The following is a 10,864-nucleotide window of genomic DNA, read 5'->3' on the forward strand; positions in this document are numbered from 1 at the left end:
TACCTATCACGTGTTGACACGTGTCTAGGTAACCTGCTACATCAGGTTAGATGACCTGTTGGGTGCAACGAAAATTAATACCCCCCAAAGTTGGGAGTGATAGATAATAAACTGAAGTTGGGATTATTTTCGGCGGATGAGGCAAAGTTCAGATTAATGGGAGCAATTTTTCCTAAAATTAATGGGCTAATTAAGTATGTAAAGTGAAATTAGCTTTGATTTCTTGGACATGAATTATAGAATGAAGGTACATATAATAATTTGTACCAAAATAATTTTCAACCCAAATTAAAAATTGAAACTTTTGAAATTAAATTCCGAAATATACAAATATATATTATAAATGAAATAAAATTCCATTTATAAATTATTTAAAAATACGGGGATTACATATTATGCTGCAAAGTAACCTCTTATACTACTAACCCTTAAATAACAAATTAGCCCCTATATGCGTTTCAAAAAAAAAAAATTAGCCCCTATATTACTAAGTAATTTAACTCCTATATAATCCTAACAGATTAGCCCTTAAAACATTAACCAAGTAACCCATGATGGCTAATCACACCATTTGGCCGGCGTGACCAGCCACGTATAAAAGTTAAAGACATTATTTGACCAATGAAAAACAATATTTTCTATCATTGAATTTTTTTAAAAATAAAAAAAAAATAAATAAATTTAATAAATAAAATTAAAAAAAATCACATAAGCAATATTAGCGAAAGAGAAGTAAGTGTGTAATTTCGAGTATTAGAATATTTTGGATAGGCTATATATTAGCGAAAGATTTTTTTTTTTGTTGAAAAATTAAAAATTAGCTATCTCATTGTTGATTATTGCTATCATTTAAATTTTGTTTCTTTCATATTATATACATTCACATTGTCAGATATAAATTTTGTATAGTAAATGCATTAATTGTATGCGGCTGGCTACACCATGTATCCACTTGTAAAAGAACAAAGTAACCGTGTGAGTAACCCCTGTAATATTGTACAAATAACCCTTATGACACTAATTCACTAGCACCTATAACATTGATGAATAACCCCTGTAATACTGACCAAACAACCCCATAACACTAATGAAGTAACCCCAATGGGCCATACAACAATAAAAATATGGAGCATTTATTATTTTATTTTTATTTTACGTATTATTGGTGGCGAGCCACGTGGTGTAATAACCTCACATATAAGCAATGGCAGATTTCTTGGCAGAAAATATAGGATGGGTCGAAATTTGGATCTTTAGCCTTTTGCTAGATTGTTTAACTAAGATAGTGTTATTTAAGTATATATACCGTTTCTCAAAGTATATATATATATATATAAAAAAATACTAGGGGTAAAGCTCTGATCGGCCTCTGTAGAATGTCCTCCTCTACATATAAGAAATAATGTAATTGAGCAATGAGCGCTAAGACAACATTCAAATGAATTTATATTGATCGATGGAGATCGTAGATACTTCAATGAATACGAAATAATGGGGTTACTCTTATCAGCCATTATTAGAGTTACTTTTTAATCATCAAAATAAAATAAGAGAAATTTTTCGAAATTTCAAATGAATAAATTGAGTTATTATTATTATTATTAATTTGTTGGGTATGACTTAAATTTTATAGGCACAGTTTATTATTGAGTATTCATGTGTATTCTAGAAGTTTTCGGATACATGTAGCATGGTTAGTATTGCTTTTCATTTAGCTAGATTTTTCTACTACCTTGTATCATGCAAGCCACTAAAATGATAAATATTTTGTATTTTGAACATTCTAAAACAAGAATGATGAACGGAGTTCTAGAACATTTAAGCTTTCGAATATGGTTTTTAAAAAAACTAGAACACTATGGTTACAAGAATGATGAAAGGAGTTCTTGAATCTTCTAGCCACATCTTCCTATCTCCATCTTTAACTATAAATATTGACGATAGGCTTCAATCAAGACACACAATAAGTCATACCAGTACACAAGTTTTTCTACTTAATTTTCACCCGCCTCCTAGTATACTATCCAATTTCTCTACTATATATGAATCCATTAATCCTAAATTTGTATGTACAACTTCTTTGTGAGTTTTCCTATATAGGTATTACTCCTTTGCGAGTTATACTGAGAGTTAACAATTTTTAAATTTATATGATTAATCAATAATTTGCAATATCAGATTATTGGTCATGAGCATATCTCAGTTCTATAGTCGAGTCTACTTGTAAATTTTTTTTGATAATTTTATTAAGGAAATATTTATGATTCAAACGATCAGAAATATATGTCTAAAGATTATGGATTATCTTAGGGATTTACTAATTTAGAGTTGATTATTGAAAATACACCAATGTCATTTCTATTAATTTTATTTTTGAAAAATGTTATGACAATAACTTATATAAAGTATACGTGCACGCATTGGTGCGAAATATTGCCAAATTCTTTCATTAACATCAAACTTTAATTTTGTTTAGCCTATAAATGATGCAGCATTGGTGTCAAAGTTTTGAAAAATGTGTAGGTGTATTGTGTGCAGTGTAATTTTAATTTATCTTATGCTAAGTTGAATAATAATGAAGGATTATGTTATATATCTAATTTGTTACACATTATCATGTAATTTGAATTGGTAAATTATGTAATTAAAAATCTATGTCATAATTCTATAGGAGCTTGAAATGCTTTGTAGCAACAAAAAAAATTTTAGGAATGTGACGAGGAAATTGAATTTCCTATATGAACTAAGCAGAAAATTGCATTATTCCTAAGTTGTTTAATTTGTATTCCTAAGTTGTTTAATTTGTATTTCATGCTAGATTGATCGATATTTAATTATTGTCGTGCTTGTAATGTTTAAAATAATTTATCACTTCTATAACTAAAACATTTGCTAGATACATTTACCTTTGAATTAATCTACATTTTACTACATGGCTAATTTACCAGTACTTTTATAACGAAATATTATGTACTATCTAAATATTACTTGTATTAACTTTGCCAAGACAAATTTAGCATATACTTGTATATAGGTAGTTGTTTTAAGGAAATTTTGTATTTTACGACCCATAAATGATTACTCTATTTTCAAAATTCACCCAAAAAGACAAAGTATATAGATATCACAACCATTTAACATTTTCTATTAAAAAACCCGTCAAATCTAAAGTTTCACAAAAATTTCTTCAATTTTTGTGCCAAAAACATGTTGTTTAGAGATTTTGGGGGTCATATGTGTCCTTTTCTTAGAATCCGATTTGAGGTCAAAATTACAAAAATGATTGAAAATGTCTCGTTTTGCAAGCTAAAAAGTAACTCGGTTTGCGTGACACGTGAAATATGATGCAGTTTCATTTTTTTTTTTTTTTGCAAATTTAAGCTCAAATCGGATGCAAAGAGAAAAAATGACCCCAAAACCTCTTAAAGAGCATGTTTTGGCACAAAAATCTAGGATAATTTTTTAAAGCGTTAAATTTAACAGATTTGGTGGTGAAATCTTTTTTTTTTTTCCTTTTTTTAAGTGGTATTTTTAATTTTGTTTTTGGGAGGTAATATTAATAAGTGGGTTAGGGCCTATTCACTTCAGTTCACTTCTGTTCAATTCAGCTCCTAATTTCCTTCTCCCATAAAATATTCATTTTAGCTGTATTTAGTTCAGTTTAATTCAGTTCAGCTCCAATCAGTTCAGTTCAGCTCCAAATAATTCATTTCAGCTCAGTTAAGTAAATATGAACAGACCCTTATTTGTGGGTGTTGTTTTAAACTATTAGAAAATGAACGTGGTACTTGTATTGCCAGATTTTGTTGTTTATACACGAAGTATCTATTAATTTTAGAGTATTTCCTCTAATTCGTCGTGGTTAAAAAAAAACACCAATTGTTAATATATTTTGTTTCTTTGAGTTTGTACCATAATCTTTTTAGTTAACATACTTCTTTATGTTATATCCATCACCGTAGGCCCTATTATTTATTAAATATTTACTCGTTAATTATAAATATTTTTGCTAATTTATGTTATATCCATCACCGTAAAATATTTATTAAATATTATTGAATATAAACGATTAAAAGTTAATCATTACTAATTTAAGTATGATATTTACTCGTTAATTATAAAAAATTTTGCTACCTACTTTTTTTTTTTTTAACTCAATAGTGATATTTATTAGGTATTTTTAGAAAATAACACCAAAAACAAACACAAATTTTGATTATAACACCACAAAAACAAAAACTTTTATTGTAACACCGCAAAAAAAACTCACAAATTTGATTTCACCACCACTTAACGGATTTTTGGATGAAATCCGTTAGTGGGACCCACCACGCACACGTGTCAATAGATTGTTAGTTTAAAAAAACAAAAAAAAAATTATAAAAAGCTAAACCTTAGCCCAGCCTAACCACCACCACCGGCGATCCTAACATCCACCGCCAGCGACCCCAATCCCCATCCGAAATCTCCAGCACTCGATTGCGAGCCGTCCCTGAAACACACCAGCCCCAACCACCACCGCAAAACTGGCGCTAAAACCCATGGAAGCCGAAAACTAACGATTGAAAACCACCGAAATCGATCATGGATGGAAACCGACGTAGGGAACCCTTCACCCTCAAACGGCCGAAATCGACCATGGAAACCCAGAAAGGTCAATTTCCATGGTCGATCTAGCCATTGAGGATAGAGGAAAGGGGGGTTTTCGCAGTGGTCAGCGTTGGGTTTGGTCTTTGCGGTGGTTTTGCAGTGGTTTGAAGGGCTTAGGGGTGGTTTTCGGGGGTGGTAGTTTGGCTGGTTCGCCGGTTTTTGTAGGGGTAGGAGGTTCTGGCGGCTGGGGCAGGTGGTGCCGGTGGCAGGGCGGGGCTGGCTGGGTTAGTTGTTTTTTTAATTTTCCGATTTTTTTAATAAATTTTTTCATTTAAACCAATAAACACTTGACACGTGTTTTTTAAGGGCCCCATTAACGGATTTCATCCAAAAATCCATTAAGTGGTGGTGAAATTAAATTTGGGAGTTTTTTTGCGGTATTATAATAAAAAATTTTGTTTTTGTGGTGTTGTAAACTTGTAATTAAAAATTTGTGTTTTTTTTGGTGTTATTTTCTAAAAAACCATATTTATTACACAAGGTTAGTCATCGGCTACAAGTCTACAACTAATTCATACCAGAATCGATTTTACTAATTGAAACTTATAAGTTGAATGCATGAAGTGAACAAGAGTTTAACTATAACTTTACAATCATAGACATAATTAAATAAATTGTTACACAATTTTGAAACAAAGAGTGAACAAAAGAAATATATAAGCATTTTAGTGTAGAAACTAGAAATGACTTAATGAGAAAAGTAGCTTAAGAATAATACTTAAGAAATTAAATAATGTTTTCTATGTGATTGTTTTCTTGATTAAAGTATCACATAGTGCTAATAAACTTTGCATTTTAATTAGCCCACGTAATTGTTTGAATCAGTAGAATCAATATCCAAACATGAAACAACAAAAGTCGACGCACCTCCAAGGCTCCAATACAATTTCTAATAAAGCAAATCAACATTGAAAGTGTACATTAGATTAGCATCCAATAAATCTCCATTAATCATTACTCTTGTTAATGATTACACCACAGTAATCTCCAAACCAAGCATCTAAAACTTTTTGCTCAAAATCTCACACATTTCTTAACCTTTACTCCCTTTGTTTTTGCAAAATATTCGACTTTGAAAGCTTTTACGAGACGAAAAAGTTAAAACAAAACCAACATTTAAAATCGAAGAATTACAATATACGAGTATTATTTTCTACACGGTAAAATACAAAAGGTGCCTCTTCTATTATAAGAGAGGTGGGGTGAAGATCGAACCCAACTATCCAAATCAATAAAGCGACTAAGCATCCCTCAATTACAATATGTTTACATGGAAGAAAAGTATTGTATAAAATGGACTCACGTGAGTCCAATCAAACAAAGAGGGAAAAAAAAGAAAGAAATTATTGTCAGAAATTAGATAATAATGGTCCGATGTTAGATTATAAGTGTCAAAAATTAAATAATAATGGTCAGATATTAGATTATAAGTGTTAGAAATTAAATAATAATGGTCAGATATTAGATTATAAGTGTCAGAAATTAGATAATAATGGTCAGATATTAGATTTCTTTTGTTTGATAACAGGTTATATTGGTCAGATTATCAGGTATTAGAATTCTTTTGTTTGATAATAGGTTATATTGGTCATGTATTAGATTTTTTTTGTTTGATAATATGTTAATATGGTCAGGTATTAGATTTATGTTGTTTGATAATAGATTACATTGGTCAGGTATTAGCTTCTTTTTGTTTGATAATAGACCATATTGAAATTCAAATAATTCCAAAAATTAAACAAGTATGAAGCCAGAATATCACAAATTCGAAAGAACCCCACAAAACCAAGAACTGTAATGCAATCAAACAACATATAATCAAACGCAATTCTTCACATAAATCATGAAATGGGCAAGAAACAATATACCAATTACTTAGCTCGTTTAGCTCTGCGACGAATAGAGCGAAAGAGAGACAGTAATAGCTAGCCCCAGTAAGAAGAACACTGGTAGAGACTTGAAGAGGGGTAGGATCATCATTTATAGCAAAAACTGCCGAAGTATCGGCAAAAGGTCGATGGGTTCTTCTTCCATGGCGGCGAAGAGCAGCCATGGTTGAGAATTGGGGCGAAGATTATATTGGAGGAGAGAGAGTGGATTGAAGTGGGTTTATGGAGGATTGGAGGAATGTGAGAGGGAGGGTCGCTGGCCGCCGACAGGGGACTAGGCATGGCAGTGGGTGGGGATGAATGTGTTTATGTGTGCATTACAAATTGGACTCACGCGAGTCCGTTCTACGTAAAACCTTCTCTTATACTACCTCCGTTTCCTTTTAGTTGACACGTTTTGACTTTAGCACTATTCATCCACCTCCCTTTGACCGTATTTTGTGCTCTATACGTAATGAAAAATATAGTCATATGGGATCTTGTTAGATTCGTCACGTTATATACTTTCAAAGTATCAACTTTTCATAAGTTTTGCTTATCGATAATTATAGATATTAATAATTGAATAAGTTCATTAGCAAACGTGACTAAAGAAATATGTCAATTAAAAAGAAACGGAGGAAGTATCTTATATGGAGTATATAAATTTACAAAACTACAGCTACCACCACCACCTGTAAATCTGTGACTTCACAGTTCACCGTGAATAGATTAAAAATTAAAGGCCCAAATAAATTATTTCAACAGAATCAACACTATCACTAGCCTATCAACAATATTTCTCCACGTTAACAAACTGCCAACAAAATTTCACATGCATCTTTAATATCTAAGCTCTATGTCCGAGTGATCCAATTTTTTTTTTTTACTACCATTGTCATCGTTTAGCTCTTGCTAGTATACACTTGTAGCATGATCATTCTATTTTTAAAAAAAACTTGTAACCATTTTTTAAATTAACTGGTAACCCCAAATTAAACTTGCCACTCGGTCATGCATTGACACGCTTGAATCAACTAGTAAGGTAGTTAATTACGTCTTACCAACAACATCAACAGGTAGTTAGAAATTTAAATTTTCCCGTATAGGGTCCAACACGGTTCAATTTTGAATTAGTCGGAGTTTACTAAATTTTGAATATCACCCCACCTAACAAAAAAAATTTAAAATTAGAGTGGGTAGCATTGTATCAAATTGTACCAATCGATCTTATCATTAATAATTACAAAAACTAATAATGTACACACATACACGGGGACGTGATGATCTTGGACCACCCAATTATTTTTAAAACCCTCACCCGTCGGAAAGCAACACCGCGGCTGACGACGACGGTGGGGAATAGAGAAGATCATAAGGGGCCCAAAGACTATCCAAAGGACAAGGACGATTAGAATCAATTCTAAGCCAAGGTTTACCCTTACCACTCCAATGTAACAAACTAACTGGCCCAGGATGTAAATCTCTACATAACCCTCTTATATTATCACCCCCTAATCCATGTTGATTCCATCGATGTTCAATTCTCTCAACTTCACCCCCAAAAACCAGCAAAAATGGCGGCAATGAACCCAGTTGGTAAATACGGTGTCGTTTTTGTAGTTTCATCCAATTTTCGAGTTTTGAGGTGAACCCACCTTTTCTCCATTTGTTTACGTCGATTACCATGACCCCGGTGTTGAAGTAGCAGGGTGGTCGCTCTCGTTTCTGGAAGGTTCTAGAGAGTTCTGAGGTGGTCCAGAATTTCGGGGTGAAGTAGCTGGTGAAGTTAGCGTGACAGTATTCTGGAGCGCCGAGTACGTGGGATTTGAGATCGATGTTCCAGAGATTGGAAACGTCGTCGACGACAATGAGATCGGAATCGAGATAAATCACGCGATCGACGGAGTTTGGGAGGAGTTCAGCGAGGTAGATGCGCGCGTAATTGAGAGGTTGATCCAATGCGCGGCGGACAGAGGTGGAGATTTTGCCGCGGACTAGGAGGGGGTCGAAGTGGAGGAGAGAGACTGAGAGAGAAGGGAAAGTCGAGGTGATGGTACGGTTGAGGTTGTGGAAGTGGCGGGAAGAGGTTAAAAAATGAAATGCGATGTTTTCCGGGCAAGCCGAGTGGCGGAGTACTGAGAATACCGCGGCTATGGAGCCGCGGAGGTATGTTGTGTCCAGGGTCATGACAATGTGGATTGATGACCTGGGTGTTCCCGCAACGGCGCAGTTTGCGCCGTTGCGGAACGCTGGGGCTTCGCGGAACTGAGGGATATTGATATCTCTCGGCTCGGCGAAGCCGAGGGTGAGGAGAATGAGGAGGAGGGTGAGTGAGATGGGGAGTGGCATTGTGGTGGTGGGATAAGATACTAAGAGAGTAAGAGGAGAGTTTGTGTATTTTTTATTTGATTGGAATTGAAATTGTAAAATTTGTCTTGGATGAGTGGAAAAAACAATGAATATAATCGGTGGAGTAGGGGAAGAGGTGGGGTCAAGGAGAGTGATATTGTTGTTGTTAAATGGAAGAAGGCCAGGCTGGAAAGATGGGTCCTTGATTATAGTTTGTTTTGAAGGGAGGATTTTGTAGGAAAGCAATTTGAGGGGAGTAGAAGAATTTATGAGGAAAAGCTGGATTGAGTAATAAATAAAGAAATAATAGTAATAAGTGTTCTTAAGATCCGTGATTGAGGATAGTGATGGAATTGAGTTTGGATGGTTCTATTTGGTCTTGGTAGAAAAGTAGGAATTCTTTTGCCAAATTTTAGGTTTAACTCTGTTTCCCATGGAAATGTTTGTTTTGAGTTTTTTAGATAGAGTATTAAGACTATTAACTGTATAAAATATTCTTTCTTTTTGGATACTATTAAAACTTTATAGGGAGTACATAATATTTTCATATCTAATGCTTTCTCCATTTTAAAATTACATTTTTAATTTTAGCAATTATTCCTCACATAATAGAGATAAGTAGAAATATAATTTAGAAACGGAAGGAGTATGGTAATATCCCATTCTAAAAAATTCTTAAACTTAGGGCATGTTTTCATTGACTGAACTCAGCTGAACTGAACTGAATATTTTATAAGAAAAAGAAATTAGGAGCTGAACAGAACATAACTGAGCTGAACTGAAATGAACTGAATTTCAACGTAAGAAAATAGACCCTTATTTCTCCTTTTTTTTTTTTTTTTTGAAAGAAACTTATTTCTCCATTTCTTTTAATTGCACAACTAGGATTTTTATACTATTCACACAACCTTCCTTTAAGGTAAAAAAAAAAGTTGGAAGAATAGCCTCTTATTACTCCTCTATACTTCGTGGCTTTTTTTTTTTTATTTTTTTTTTATTTTTTTTTTATTTTTATCTATGTATACATTGGGATAAAATATGTAGTTAGTTTGTAGACTAGGTATTTAATTTATCGTCGTATTAATTATTTGTTGACGACAATATAAAATATATGCGATGTAGTGATAAACATTAGTTATTCTTCAATATCTAATAATTAAGTAAGATTAATATCTATCATTTTAAATAGGGTTGGCAATCCCTGACCCGTGACCCGATAATCCGAACGAACCCGACCTAAAGTTACTGAGAGAAATCCAAACCCGACCCGATCCGAACCCGAATAACCCGAATTCGACACTATTTGACCAAAATTTCATATTTCGTAATAATATTAAGTTTTACACTATTTTTTATTGTTTCTAAGCATAACTCGAAATCAACCCGAAATCTGACCCGAGCACGACCCACTGACCCGAATTGCCACCCCTAATTTTAAATAGATAAATAGATAAAGACACTAGAAAAAAAAAATGTAGTTAGTAGCTACAAATTGTGGAATACTCTCTTTAAGGGTCTGTTCTGATTGACTGAACTGAGCTGAATTGAACTGAACTGAACTGAACTTATTGGAGCTGCACTGAATATTTTATAAGCGAAGGAAATTAAGAACTGAACTAAACTTATTAGAGCTGAATTGAAAATAAGCTGAAGAGAACAGACCCTAAATATAGTTTTTTTTTTTAATTTTTTTTTTTTTTTTTTTTTTTTTTTTTTTGGTGAAGGAGAGGGGCAAGCCTCAAAATATAGTATTTTTATGGTACTTCATACTCCATAGTTTAACTTTATAGTTGAACTTTATTAATTGGTCTAATCTTATACTCTGTTCTCTCTTTGTCTTCTCAAAAAATTCACCTTTACCTATTTTTTATTCACCTTAAACCAGTATAACTTTACCATGTAGACGATATTTTTTTTTTTTTTTTTTTTTTTGAATAAAAGTGTGTATTGTTTTTTATTGACCTGAAATACAAAGATAGACTTTAAACAAAGAA

General features: G+C 32.9%; 1 pseudogene; it reads right to left on the reverse strand.

Annotated features, from left to right (window-relative positions):
* Window positions 1-7,723: 7,723 nt before the first annotated feature.
* On the reverse strand, window positions 7,724-8,979 carry LOC145601328 (putative galacturonosyltransferase-like 3 pseudogene; annotated as a pseudogene).
* Window positions 8,980-10,864: the final 1,885 nt, after the last annotated feature.

Source organism: Chenopodium album, chromosome 21 (genome assembly GCF_948465745.1).
Source record: "Chenopodium album chromosome 21, dcCheAlbu1.1, whole genome shotgun sequence".
In the NCBI taxonomy this organism is placed as follows: domain Eukaryota; kingdom Viridiplantae; phylum Streptophyta; class Magnoliopsida; order Caryophyllales; family Amaranthaceae; genus Chenopodium; species Chenopodium album.